The sequence below is a fragment of the Centruroides vittatus genome, unplaced genomic scaffold, assembly GCF_030686945.1.
Source record: "Centruroides vittatus isolate TY-2023 unplaced genomic scaffold, ASM3068694v2 contig_378, whole genome shotgun sequence".
NCBI classification, from domain to species: Eukaryota; Metazoa; Arthropoda; class Arachnida; order Scorpiones; family Buthidae; genus Centruroides; species Centruroides vittatus.
In genome coordinates this window covers 333,962-349,914 of record NW_027122199.1, presented here as the reverse complement: position 1 = coordinate 349,914, position 15,953 = coordinate 333,962, and the positions used below count along the sequence as shown (strand labels likewise).

At 28.4% G+C, this 15,953-nt stretch overlaps 1 long non-coding RNA gene across 1 annotated transcript; it reads left to right on the top strand.

The window, feature by feature from the left end:
• The first annotated feature begins 28 nt into the window (after window positions 1-28).
• LOC136975724 (uncharacterized) lies at window positions 29-12,679 on the top strand. The gene is made up of 4 exons (XR_010880817.1): window positions 29-148; window positions 9,510-9,696; window positions 9,805-9,947; window positions 12,608-12,679. It is a non-coding gene; the product is annotated as an uncharacterized lncRNA (long non-coding RNA).
• The last annotated feature ends 3,274 nt before the right edge of the window (window positions 12,680-15,953 follow it).

The window sequence follows — 15,953 nt, the reverse complement described above, 5'->3', positions numbered from 1 at the left end:
TTGTTTTCTTCTCATTATTTTCAGAAAATTAATGAATTATTATAATTACAATTACTGTAAACCTTATTATTCACATCTTAACTCATATTTTACTGGAATTTTGTTTGGATGCTTTCTGTCGAAGAAAAAAGAAATTAAATTTGGATATGTAAGTATCAGTATTTTTTAAAAAAATGTATACAATTTTACAAATTTCATTTAATCAAATAGCCATGTATTTATATTTAATAAAACAACCATATCGAATGCTCTTTACAGAAGGCGTTATTAGTCTAAATTTAAGGGTAAGATTTCACTACATGCAAAAGAATTTCCGTAAGAAACTAGTACAAAAACTTGCCTCTATCGCACTTTTCACGCTGGAACCAGAAGCGTTTTATTTGTACAAGACATTTACGCTATACAGAAATCATAGCGATATAGCAGTCAATTCTCGATGTGGGCGTCATAAGAAGGTATAAAGCCTATAACATATGAACGGTATGTTTCACAGTCAACATGGTCCTTTCCGATAGTTCTCATATGCAGAAATCTTAACTGCCAGTCCTTTGGCTAGGCACTCTGTTATTTCGTCCTCTGCTTGCCCTCGTAGATGATCCACAAAAATGCCCACTTTTTCAATTTTCCGTGTATTAAAACGGTGAACCACAGATGTGATAGTAATAATTGCATGCATCCTTTAACACAAGGCTGAAAAAGGTGCGATGTCCTGGTTAAACAGCCATAAACGAACATGAAACTGTAAATCGCGGTTAGGTTAGATTCTTTGGTTAATTAATTTATGCTTTACAACTATTATTGATATATAAAACACATATATATTATTGGAATAATCTATTATTCATGTATTAGTAGTAGTAATGGTTTAGGAGGCTTTGATCACAAAATTAATTTTCTAATCAGAAATATGAGACATACTGATCACAAACCTGAATTAAATTAATTTTATTTTCAGAATAAGGCAAAGTTTGTGTATTAATTATTAAATGTTTTAATATCGAAGAAAATTAAAACACGACAATTGTATGAAATAATGTAACAACAAAACGAGATTATTTTTGAATTTTTTAATTTTATTTTTACATTAAAAGATTAAATAAATTTATTTTATTTAAATTTTTACACTTTTTTCATTCTCTTTATCTAAAACATCACACATTTCTGCAAGTAAGTGGAATAATAAATTTTGCTGATTGTTGACAACATATTCCTGGTCTAATTTTTGATATTTTAAAATGTAACACCAAGAAAGTTGATTTTGAAAGTAGATTGCTGGTCAAGTATTTGGTAACGGGAAACAAAATTCCAGTTTAGATAATCTTTTAACACGCGTAAAGTCATAGTTTTTAATCATTGTTATTTTAGATTCTTTTTATATCAAACTTATGTATGTATCGCCTAATAAAATTATCTAAAAGAATTTGAAAGTCGCCTAAGAAGTATGGTGTCTAAATAATGGAAGTTCCATTAAAAAAATGAAAATTTCTATTTGTCCGCTTTTTGCTAATTTTTGACGATTTACAAACCCCCAACTTTTCAATGTCAAATGATAGAAGTTTTATGTTATATATTGCTTCGGTTAAGTTTAATAAATTAAATTCAATTTGCTCTCTTTTCTAATAAATTACATTTTACTTTTTATATAAAATAAATAAAATATCATATGCCTTACTATGACATTTCCAACATCCAAAATTATGTTTTTTGTGTGATAAATACAGCTCATGTAAGAAATTTCCAAATTTAACAAATTTTTTATCTTATGGTGAGAAATTATCAAAAGTAGTGAATTGATTATAAAAAAACTATTTTCCTAAAATTGTTTGTATGTCTTGCTACAAACCCAATTTGTCTACATAAGGTGTTGAATAGAAGATTTTCGTCTCGAATCGTGAAAGCTTCGAAATCAAGGATAACTGCTATAGCAGAAACTATTACTCCATGAATTTTTCTTTGTAGTAAAATCGACTTGCCATTGATCTTTCGCTGATAATTGATACTTCTTAATCTATGTTAATGTCTATTACAGCTTCTATAGGACTGTGTAATGTTTTTATGGCCAACGAACAGTCGATAAGTTGAAATGCTTCAAAATTTATTAGAATCGCATTCTGTAATTTTATATAAATAAAAATTAGGATTAGTATAATTTTATATTTAATAAGAAAATAACGAAACGATTTCATACAAATATATTTTTTACTGACCATATAGAATGTTCATTGATATACAAAATGTTGTTTTGTCTTTCTATTTTTGATATTATATCACGATTATATTCAATTATTCATCCATTTTATCAAATTGTTTATGCGAATCTATAAAAATATAATTTTTAAAATTCATATTGTAATTGAATTAAAATGAAACTTATGCTTCTAAAGTTTACAAAATTTAGTTACTATAATGAAATGAAAGTACAAAATATAATATAGGAATTTAACTCAAACTGTACAGTAGCAATAATAATAATAATAATATACAAAATTGTCTTTGTTCAAATCAAATTTATACTGTGTGATCCCACCAACTCATTAATTAATTTCTATACATTTAAATTTATATTATTGAGTATTTATTTAAATATAATTAAGAAAGTGTTTAAAGAGTATTAACTCCAAGAAAACGATTATCTGATTGTAATTCCTTAAAATTTGTTTTTCATATGATAGATATAAACCGTACAAATAATCTACAGATTAAAAAAGGAATTATAAGTCATTTGAACAGTTTGTAATAAATTTTATTTTAACAATAAGTTTACTATACAGGTAACCCCCGTATAACAAGGTACTTTTATAGCACGGATTCACTCTGACACAGCTAAAGAATTGAGTAAAACCCTCGTACAACATAAAATGTAATAAATTTTAGCATACTTAAGTACTCATAGTTCTTAAAAATAATAATTTTCGTGAACTATTAGTACTTAAATATGTAAAGTTTCTTTTCCCGCTTTCTGTTGATACACGTGGTCCTTCTCGAAACTTGTTTCACTGTTGCCAGATCTCGACGCTTCTGCTTTTGAAGTTGCCAGATGATTTTTCCTTATTCCATATTTGCTTTATTCTTTATAAGTGCTTAGCACTATATAAGGAAAGTTATAACGATCTTTTAACTAAAAGCAAGCAATCTAAAACAACATATTTTTTGCAAAAGGTAAAGCATGGATCTGAAGATAATGCAGAAAAACTCTCAGAGGATAAGGTCATCCTACCAAAAAAAAAACGCGCTCGGTTAATAGGGCTTAGTGATGACAAAGAAAACATTGTTTAATTTATATTGATATGTATCAATTTTAATAAAGATTAATTATGAAAATATAATAGCATGTTTTTTAATTTTTGGAACCAAACTCCCCTTTTCGTATTAGTTGTTTGTTTCGTATAAGACGGATTCGCATAACACGGCAATTTTTTGGAATGTAACTCCCGTGTTATACGGGGGATACCTGTATTGTGTTTAGTTATCAAATTTATCCTAATGTCAGTGTAAATTAAAACATGACAACTTCAAATAATATAACACAGAAATTTCTTTAGCTATACAAATCATAAATCTTAATTAAATTAATTTTATTTTAACAATAAGGCAAGTTTAATGATAAAATTAAGTTGTGCTGATTTGTAATAATAATAATTTTTAAAATACAGCAATTTTAAATAATATAACATTAAAGTTTTTTTGATTGTTGAAACTTGTTGATTCTAACAAAAAATTACAGCTATATTCATACTCAAATTCAAAGGATATCGACAGGTTTTTACTACAATAGTTATAGAATAAACCTGATAAAATTTATAAAACAAAAATTTAAAAAGTTTTCGTGGAATAACTTGTGAATTTTCGAAAGATTTAGGCCTACTTTTATCTAGAGTTAGGTCTAAGTCAAACATTTCGTCAAAGACAAATTTTTAAATAAAAATATTTACTTTCTGAAGGCAGTGAAGGAGGTTCTTGAAGGCAGTGAAGGCAGTGATATCTTGTAAAGGAGGTTCTTGCAAAAGAAGTTCTCGGCGAGGTATCGCACCAGTCTCTTATCCGCAGTATTTATACCATGTGAATAGCCGTAACCGTGGGTAGGGAGTGACTATGATTAACCCTATCATTTAATCGAGTATTCATTGTAAAACGAATCTTTCGGTTGTCATATAAAATGGCATAAATCGAGCGGCGGGCAGAGGGACATTCTATCGAGTGGGATATATTATATCGGAAGTGATGATTATCAAATTACCTTTTCCGGTCAGGTCTGACACCAGGTTATCGGTTTTATGACACGCGGATAACCACGCGTAAATCGTCTCCCGTACTACGAGAGCGTCGAACGAGCGATGAACGAGGAGATACATTTAAACAAATAAGAAAATAAATTTAATTAAAACGAAATAAAAATGAAACACAATAAATGCAAATTATAAACATAATTAAAATGATAAGAAGTAATGCAACGAAATATGACTCGTACTACTACAGCTAAGCCTAACCTCTTAAACTATCTTATATCTAACTTAACTATTCCTATCTCGCGTGTGGAGAGAGAATTTACAAACATCTAACAATTATGATATTCAAAGGTTTCTTCTTGTATGATAAGTATGACGAATTTAGATCAGTCGTATCGTCGATTAGATGGTCAGTTCAGTTACAGATAATTCTTCCGATAATCTACATAACTATGATGGCTCACTGCCTATCTACAGATAAGAATGGCTTCTATTCTTCCATAGACTGCCTTCTTCGAGTTTGTATAGCTGGTTCAGGTTCTGATTACACCTCTGATGAACTGTGTTGGTATGACGAGTTCAGGTTGTAATTATACCTTTGATGAACTGCCGCTTTGGGCGCCAAGATAGCCCCTTTTTTTAGAGACAACCGACTGGCAATCGGCCAAGTCCGTTAATGATGCAATTTTGACTCCTCTTTTAACAGGAAATCAACTTCTATCTCGCGTGTGGAAAAGAGAGCAAATTGAATTTAATTTATTAAACTTAACCGAAGCAATATATAACATAAAAATTCCATCATTTGACATTGAAAAGTTGGGGTTCCTAAATCCTCAAATATTGGCAAAAAACAGACAAATAGAAATTTTCATTTTTTTAATGGAACTTCAATTATTTAGACATCATACTTCTTGGGTGTCTAAGATTGGATAATATTTTAAAAAAATATTACTACTACAGATATTTTAAAAAGAAATGTTCTTTTTGCGATATTCTATCTTACGAACAATTCTTAATTAAACAAAAAATAGATATTTTCAAATTGAATACATTGTATAGGTATTTAGTAAATAAGTAAGAAATATAATTTAAATAATTATTATATTGAAGTATTTCCGTATTTTACTTTCTCTTATTGTTAAATTGTTATTTCAAGTTGTCCTGTTTTAATTTACTCGAACATTAGAACAAATTGTAAAAATTATTAATGCAAATTAATTTAATAATTAGAAAGAGTATATTAAACTTTGCCTTATTGTTACAAGATGTTTTATAAAAACTAAAAAAATGAACTGGAAAGTTTTCTAAATATGAAAACTAAAAAACCGGATTAAAAAGTGTTTTAAATAATAAAAATATTTATAATTTTAGTTTACTCCATAAATTTTTGGTCTGAAAAGGATTTATAATCTGAAAAATTAATTTGAAAATTAAACACAAGAAATTATTTGTAATCTTAATTTAATCGACATCTCATATTAATTTTGTGGTCAAGATTTTTCCTGAATGATTAATTTACTTAAAAAATTTGATTGGAATAAAGTCGGCGACTTTCAATTTCTTTCAGATAATTTTATTAGGCGATACATACATAAGTTTGATATAAAAAGAATCTAAAATAACAATGATTAAAAACTATGACTTTACGCGTGTTAAAAGATTATCTAAACTGGAATTTTGTTTCCCGTTACCAAATACTTGACCAGCAATCTACTTTCAAAATCAACTTTCTTGGTGTTACATTTTAAAATATCAAAAATTAGACCGGGAATATGTTGTCAACAATCAGCAAAATTTATTACTCCACTTACTTGCAGATTTGTGTGATGTTTTAGATAAAGAGAATGAAAAAACTAGAAAAACTTAATTAAAATAAACTTATTTAATTTTTTAATGTAAAAATAATAAAAAAAATTCAAAAATAATCTCGTTTTGGTGTTATATTATTTCATACAATTGTCGTATTTTAATTTTCTTGGATATTAAAACATTTATTAATTAATACACAAACTTTGCTTTATTCTGTAAATAGAATTAATTTAATTCAGATTTGTGATCAGTATGTCTCATATTTGTGATTACAAAGTTAATTTTGTGATCAAAGCTTCCCAAATTACTACTACTATTATTAGTACAATATTTTCGGGTTTATATGACGAAAATTAACATTTTAAAATGTTTTAAAGTGTCTTAAGATTTGAAATTATACAGGATTAAAATCCTTCCTTTCCAATTTTTGTCGAAGGTAGCTTACAATGACTGATTGCAATATTAGTAAGTCTTGCTCTAAATGCCAATCCAATGCTTTACCTGCGATACCGCAAATGAAAAGGTCAAAGTATGTGACTGGATTCACGAAGTATGTGAAATATGATAAAGAGAATTACTTGCATGATTTTCATTGGGCTAAAAGCTCATCTGGAGGACATATGTATGTTAAATGTTGTTTGTCATAGCGCGATCTTATTGGCGCAAAAAAATGTATTTCTTTATAAAGGCGTGCTGAATCAGAAAAACATGCTGCTGCTAGAATAGCAACTGAAAAAAATTGTCTGTATCATTATTCTTTTATTCAGCTTTGATTATGCAGCATAAATGTGAATCGTTTTGTGTAGAAATATTACGAAAATTACTACTTTAAATTTGTTAAACTTTTGCCAAGTAAAAAAGACAAAAGTTTTCTTCACCTGCCTTTTATTTTAGCATAATTTACCAACGGTCTCAGAATCGTGTATAGGGGCATTGTTGGAGGAAATGTTCCCAGACAGTATAATAGCATCTAAGTATTAGTGTAGTGCAACCAAATCATTATACATAATCAATGATTAGTAAGCTGAATTCTCATTGCCTTTCCTTGTAACTCTCATGAAAATCAATGTTTTCGATGCCAGTAAATAAAAGTAACCTTACAGACGTTAATAATTTGTATCAAATGTCTGTTAGAATCTTCCACAATAAAGAAAAATGGTAACGAAGAAATTCTTTCATATGTGTTTTAATGAACGTGAGTCAGCAGAAGCTAAATAGAAAAAAGAAAAAAAAAAAGTCGGATGCATTAGCAATCCACAATCTAAAGAGATATTTTATCAAAGTTTGTAGTTTTTTTAAAGTGTTAGAATATTTATTGTATAAGATACCTTTTGCTGAGGCTGTTATAAAAAGTAATGCATTTTTTAAGTTCTGACAAAAATATAGTTAATTGCAGATCAATTTTTTGTGACAGGTATCAAGAAATGAGAGAATTTGCTTCACATAATATGTCGAATATTATTATTTAGAAAAATCTATATCTAATGATAAAATAGTATTGGGTAATGGATTTCGAGTGAATAAAAAATGGAATGATCTCTCTAAAATGAAAGCTGTCAATGGGGTCCACAGGTTTTCATTGCTCACTAGACTTGCAAAACTGGTTCTCTTAATGCCAAAATACAATGCTAATTGAGAGTGAGTGTTTAAAATCCGTTAAAACAAAACTGAATTCAGGGAACGACTGGATAAGCTCAGTACTCTGTCATCTTTAGTGGCTGTTAGACTAAATGAGTTCAGTAACAAAAATGTTACCAGTTTCAGGCTGCTTGAAACATTTCTTATTAAAAAAGAAGTGTATTAAAAAATATAACCTGTAGCATAAAGAAACATAACATGTAATTTATAACTTAGTATTAAATTTTGTATGGGAGTTATGAGAGGAATTGTATTTTTTTTTTTTTTTTTTTTTTTTTTTTTTTTTTTTTTTTTTTTTTGTAATGTAGTAAAGTGGTTTGATTATGCTATTATTCATAATTAGCGTATCTGTAATGTATTTTGTTGCTGAGTAATAAGTATTGTTGCCATTTCTAAAATTTGTCATCCATTTCTACTTGTTCGGTCAGCTGAAACAGAGAATTCATGTTCACATGGACTGTCTGTTTCAGCTGACCGAATGTGAAGTGAGATTGTGCATTATTATTGTCGTGATATAATGCATTAGATTAATGAAATATACTTTTAGTGATTCAACAAATGTAGCTGTTTTTCACTTGCTTGTAGCACCAAACTTGCATAGTGAGAAGATTTGATTTGAATTGTTTTTACAAAGAAGTCTTTTGCATATAATTAATAATTACCTCAACAATCGGTAGTATTTAAATGTTAAATTTCTCTCTAGAGATCATTGAATAACGCATTTTAATTTCAGTTTCCCAATGTTAATTCAAATGTTACTAATTTATTGTTATTAATTAATTAGTTTTTAAATTTTAATAATAATGACTCTCACTCTATCAATGAAATTATTAATTTTAGTAATATAATATACAGTTTCATTCTTTTTTTATTACGTTTAAATTTCTTCAACATATATTAGTTTAAACGCATATTAATATGTAGACTTCAACCTCTTGAATATAAAACACAAATAGCGACAACTGCATAAGTCTTCTAAATATCTAATATTCGAATAAATACAGAAACGTATACATCATTTACGGCAAGTACACATCATTTAAGATAAAAATAACACTATTAAACGCCCTGATCATAAATTAATACACAAACAGTAAATCGATTACCTAAATACTGTATAATAAAATGAAAATTGTATTTACTTGTCTCACACCGTCCACATCCGAATGCAAACACGGCTGTACTGTACATCTGCCAAAAGTGCAACGCTTTCATGCTAAACGATAAATTTGTTGCTCATCTAAGAGTAAATAGTACAATTTTTTTCTTAAACTTCGTTTCTTTCACACTCTTTTCGGATGCCATTAATAACACGTAAAAATTATGTCTGGTTAGAAAAAAGTTTCCGTGTATTTTTACTGTTATCGTTACTTAATCCGCGATCACACAAGATTCAGTATCGATAACTTCAGCGCAACGACTATTAAAATCAATTTATATTGCAAAATGCTTTTCCTTTAATAGATCTTTCCAAAACCTGGAAACAAAATACGTTTATAATAATTACAGGTATCCTTGATTTACGTAGTCAAATAATCCATCGAGCCTAAAATCGCGTTAATCGAAATACGGTTTTTATGCTAGGTAAAGGTAGCTGGTAAAGCTGAATAAATAAATACTTCTGCCGCGTAAAGGGATTGCTGCAATTAATTTCGCACCATTATTAAATTTTGAGTTAATCAAGAGATACCTGTATTTACATTTCTTAACGTGCAACTTGCCTTTATATCTACTCTCTGTGTATTCATACTCTCTTAATAGAAATCTTAAATGCCTCAATTTTTAATTTAACAAAAAAGTTTTGATAGTTATATATATTTTTAAACCATATTACAGAAAACCCTTCTTATATTTTGGATTGGAAGTATTATATTGATAATGTTGGCAATATTTGGGTTGCACGGTTATAAAAGAGAAACGTCACCAAACGACACTGTAGTATATTTACATCACACGTTATCTTCATTTGCGATTACTGTGGCTACGACATGGATTTCTGTTGCTTGCATTACGGGATATGGTGGTAAGTAAATGAGTTTAGAAGCAATTTCACGTAAAATTAGGTCATTGTTTAAGCATTTTATTCGTAGATATCTTTTTAATTCATATTAATAGCATAATTTTATTACAGGTATCTGTAATCGAGTTTTTTCATTGCGAATGTTTTGTATGTTGGATAAATTAATTATTTGGATCTACATGCTTCATGTACTAGTTTTAATGTACATTTATAGTCATTTACGGAAAGGTCTTTATGCATCAGCAATAACTATGGTAAGAATAGTTTAATAATAATAAATAATAATAATTAAGCAAAGAGTTGCTTAACTTTTCCAGAAACATTCAAAAATAACGCATGTGCCTCATCTCATTGTGTTTTATTGCTAATAATCTTTATACTTTTAAATATTATAAAATGGCAAGAGACATAATTTTGAAGATAAGGATGGGCTTTATAAAAAAATTGTAAGTGCTAGTAACGAATGAAATCGTTATAATGTTCGATCCTACTCGAGACATGACACACAATATGTCTTTATTTCCTCACCCTCGGGAACTTTAACCACCGACATTGAATAGCATGAGTCTCAAAATAATAATCCTCTCTTTAAAAATTTTTAAAAATTTCGACTTAAAGCACAAGAGTTATTAAATTTTAAAAAGGGTGATTAAAATGGTGCCTCCCAAATACACACACACAGACACACACTAACATCTATACATACAGAAAATCCTTTGAATAATTTATGTTTTTCGACGTTTCGAGATTTCCCCTTTCCAGAAACGTTAAAATCTTGCAGGATCTCTGTTTGAACGATTGCCATAGTTTTTCCTCTGTTATAGATAACAGAACTGATAATGTAAAAATTACAATATTATAGTAAAATTTTGTTAACCAATACAAAAGATGACTTCTCGTTTTTGCGCTTTAGGATAGAAAGTTGGCTTACACTACCGACAAATTAAAAATGGCAGGTTTTAATATATGAATGACTTAGTATTCTATAGATAAGATCAGTTATATAATACGATCAGACACGTAGTTCATCGAAAAGCGAAATTCATGGTAGGCTCATAGAAATGTACGGCTATAATATGGTGTATGGTGTTGTTTAAGATAAAACGGACACAGAGATCGAATGTATTTAAAAGAGAAATAAACGGTGAATGCCATCCATTATTGTGAGACATTGAGTAAATTTTGGTTTTGTATAATCTGAAGCAATGGTTCCCATAATGGGCGCTATTGATGCCGCGTGCGCGGGGGAAGCTAGAGGCAGGGAACTGAACGGTTACTATAGATAAACGTTGGGGTCACTGACAATCTTTTTCTGTCTTCTTTTAAAACGAGTGGGAAGAAATATTGCGTTTAATGGTTTCCAGATTTGGAGAACAGCGTATGGTAAAGATACAAAGTGTAAAGTTCATAGAAGAGTTTTCTTAAGAATATTTTTAAGCTTTTCTCACACAAATGAAAATGGGTTTGGGGACATTGGCGTATGATTGGAAACGTTGGGTATAACTTTATGAAACAACAAGGGCAGTGCATGGAAAGGGTTTAGAAATCACTTCTCTAAAGTTTTCTGAATTCGTTACAAAAAGTGTAATTCTTCTCGAAGACAATGCTGGTCCTCATATTGCCCAATGAACAGTTAAAAAAATTGCAAATTTTAATTATCTTCCGTACAGGCTTTATTAATCTCAGAGATCTTCCTTTGTCCTATATTCTATTCAAGAAGGTTTGATTAATTTTTCTTTCTCATTAATTTATGTCTTAAAATTAGAGATATGTAGGAAACTATCTTAAAAAGGTGAGAAAATTTTTCTGTAAAATACAGTGGAACCTCGCACAACGAGTATTCCGCATAACGAGCAAAAACAGATTGTAAAAATTTGCCTCGGTTAACGAGCGATATTTCGCATAATGAATGATGAGGAGAGGGGAAGTGCCGAATTGTGCGCCTTTGATATGCTCCATCAGTCTGTTTAGCTTATCTTTTGCTAGCATGTTAGTCTCGCTTGTGATCACACATATTACTTATAAACATCAACAACCATAGCCCGTTTATATAATAAACACGCCAAACGATATGCCAAATTCTTTGGTTATTAAATTTAATGACCAATTCTAAATTAAATTTTAGAAATGTCTGAATTAAAAATTAACTATTTATAATTTTTAAATTTAATACGAGATAAAAACATAACTACCTACTTCTAGTCAAATTAATTAATTTCTAATATTTAATTATAGCCTTTACATAACCCAAGAATTTGCCATATCGTTCGGAGTGTTTATAAAACATAGTAGCTGTGATTTTTTTCTTCTGAAATTCGAATTTTCATTTCAGGATGAATCATTTTGCGCTAAAGGGAAAGGTGATGATGATTGACGCTCTTTTACAGTGTATATTGTACAAACTTTTTAAAATAAAACATAAAACATTTGAACATTTTTTGACGTGGAACGAATTATCGCATTTTACATTAATTTTTATGGGAAAAACTGTTTCGCGTAACGAGTGTTTCGCATTACGAGTAAGACTCTGGAACGAATTATGCTCGTTAAGCGAAGTTCCACTGTATCACGAGTAAGTAAAATTTAGTTACTTGCCAGACTTGGGGGAACTTTTATGTTATACACCCTTGTAATAAAGTACAATAGAGGTGATGCACCTATGTCTATAGATGATAAAAGTAATTTGGGAGACTTTTCTATCTTCTGATGTAATCTGATAAAAATATATAACATAGAAATAAGTCTAAATTCAGATGTGATTTTTGGCTTTTTATACAGAAAAGTTTATCAATATATACATGCAAGATTTTTAAATATTTAGATTATTAAAAGTCTTTATAAACGAGAAATATTGTTATTTAATAGATAGGAAAATTTACTTATTTTTAATAAATACATGCTTTTTTCCTGTTAGTGGATGTTGTTCCTAATGGTGATGTGCGTAACTATGATTTCGTCATTACTCATGCATTTATTTGTGGAAACACCATTAAATTATCTCATTGATAAAATAATCGATTTTCTCTGTAAGATACGAAGAGTGAATAAAAAGGAAGAATGCGGAATCGAAAATTTGCGTGAAAATCAGATCGAAGCTAACAATAAAGTCTAATAATATGAATTACCTTTATTTGATTTTATAATTATATAATTCAACAGATTTGTAACAATATTGGTTAAATGTATTCTTTTATTCAATGTATTCAAATATATTCAATAACATAGGGGTAATTGTATTCAGTTGAAATAAAATTAAAGTAAATTATAATAATATTTGCAATATGATGTCAAATTAAATTTTGAGAATAAATCGCTTGACATTTCGTATTAACTTTTTTGTAGTAACTTTTTCGCATTTACGAAAATATATTATCTGCTTGTTTCACATTTCATTACAGGCGTATATTCATAAGTATACAAATGGAAAATATATTTTTTTTTTTCATTAAAGAATGAAAAAAGATAAGAAAATAGTCATATTCTCTTAATTATTATACGAAAACCTAAAGAACAATTTGAATAACTGAAAATTCGAATTATTTGTATTTCTACAAATTAGTAGTGTACAGCACCTCTCGTCATATTCAATGTTTATTCTAATTTTAAAGTTTAGTCACTTTTACTTTCTTAGATAAGAACAAACTTGTATATATTCACATGTAAGAGAAATTCACGAAAAGACGTTTTTAGAAGTTCTTTATTTAAATTAAAATACCATTCTAAGTAAAAATTTGTCCATGCTACATAAATATGAAGAAAATTAGTTTTCTGCAGTTATTTTTAAATTCTTGCATTTTTTTTCAATTGTTCCATTCTATGAGAGTTTTTAGACTACTTATCATTGCTTCGGCTATACACTCACAATTGGAAGACCGGATGAAGCTTAAAAACCATTATGTAAATTTCTGAATGAAAAATTTGGTTAAAATCTTAATATAATTTTTTTTTTGTTCTCGTTATAATTGTTCGGAATAAACAGAAAATTTCTTGGAAGAACGAATTGTATAGGAACACACAACGAAGATAAATAAACAGGCTTTATTGATGCTAGAAGATATCAACCTCGAACAGTATTTTCCTCATCGATGTTTATTGCATTTTTCGTGAATCTAACTAAAACAGTGTAAAATTTTAGTTGTAGTTAATAATATACATTAAATTATAACGAAATTGCAAAATAATTAAAATATAGTGTTTTAAATTAAACTCTTATTATTATGTTTATTTTACAATTGTATATTATATTAAACATTAAAATTTAGTTGCCAGCACCTATAAGTAGTAGTGATTCAATACACTTTGTGGTATATTTTATTTTAAGCATGAGAATTAAATTTTTTTTCTTTTAATTTATTTCGAAATTATTTAATTTTTTTATCATAACCTTGAATTCATTTAAACCCAAGAAAAAATGTAGTTATATTTTTTAAATTTTCTTCCTTCTTTACTTTGAATTTATTTAATTTTCCTCTTTTCAAATTTTTCAAATTTTCTATCATTTAAATTTATTTAACTTTTTTTTATCATATCATGAAAAACGTTACAAAATATTATGAAGTAGATAATTCTTTTCCAATCCACGTGTTTGTATTTTACATTTTAAGAAATACGATTGGCTGGTATTTTATATAAACTACTGTTTTTATAAAAAAAGAGAATTTTTTCTTTATACTAGAGCTGCAAACATGAAAATGTACGGTTTTGTAATTACTTACGCTGAGTATAAAAATTATTCTGTTTTTCATCATTTGTACAAATCTCTGGACGCTTGTATTTCTGCAGCAAATAACTTTTCGTTCGATATTCTTGACAATTTTTCTGTTATCTTGCATTATTTTAAAGTCAAAAATATTTTAAGGGAGAAGGAAAATATTGTTTTATAATTGTCGAGGGAAGATAAAAGAATTAGCGCTGTATCAGATTTTAAAGTTCGTTTGAACGATGTGCAGAAGACATGGAAAAAATGTATATAAAAATGAACAAAAAATTTTTATTAATGTTCCAAGATACCAGCCAGGGGATTGAAATACTATAAATTTTCTAAATTTCCTGAGGTTGATAAAATTGATCGATATGTATTTTAAATATCCAAGTACTTTTCTAATTGTGAAAACTCACAATCGAAAAAACTACATTACGAAGAAAAATTATTTGCCGTAAAATTCCTCTAAAGAAGATTTTGTTGTTTCTTTATATTTACTAATTTTTCAAAAAGCAAAACATATTACATTTATGAATTGTTAAGTAGACTCTACAAGGATGGCATTTAATTACAATTATTGTTATCATGCACAAGCCGTCTTTGAAAAGAGCATTTTTATTCGATCGAATCTCACCACTGCGACGTAAGTGTGATTTTAATAATGCAAAATTTGTTTCCAAAAAGTAAGGTTGTGAGAGATATAATTTTAAATACAAATTATTTGACTTTATTTAAAATTAATCGTTATGAGAGTTAAGTAAGTTGTTTAGGTCATCGAGCTTTTAATTTTTTTCATGGATGCATATAAAGAAGCAACAGGAAAGGAACTTGGTTATTGTACTGTACTTCCATCCTAAAACAGATAAAAAATTTTTTCTGAGAGATTTGTTTTCCTAATAAACAAAGTATTTTTTATATATACTTATTAAAAAATAAAGAACATTAAAAAATTATCACATGTTATCACTTTTGGCAGTTTTATGTGAAATATGTGATAATTTGTTGAAAGGAAACATATATCGGCTGACGTTCGTAAATTAGTAAAAAATATTATCAGGAAATCGAGTGGGAAACGTATCACTTTAGATACGAAAAAAATTTTTAGTTAATCAATCCGGTGCTGTTCTTTTTTACTTTTGCTGGATCCATTATTGTCTATAGCAGTTGGTTTGATTGGTAAGGTAATAGGAAAAAGAATCTAATGGCGAAACAGATGGCTTTAGTTTATATCAAAAGCCTGAAATAAAAATTGGTTCTAATATCGAAGAATTACTCGAGAGCAGGGTGAATTCTCTGGGCCTGCTTAGCAAATGCCACATACTTAAGAAAAAGTTTTAACTGTCAATATTATTTTTATATGAATATAAATATGCCAATAATAGTTTATAATAACGGCTAAACTCTTTTATCATTTGTGTTTGCTTTTACATTGAGATCTTGCGGCTCGTCTTTTAAGTCAGTGCCATGCTTGCGGGAACTTAATTGGTCGCTCGTGTGGAGGTTTGCCGCGGCAAACAAGTGTGTGCGCATGACGTCATTCAGTGCATGTAACACGGCC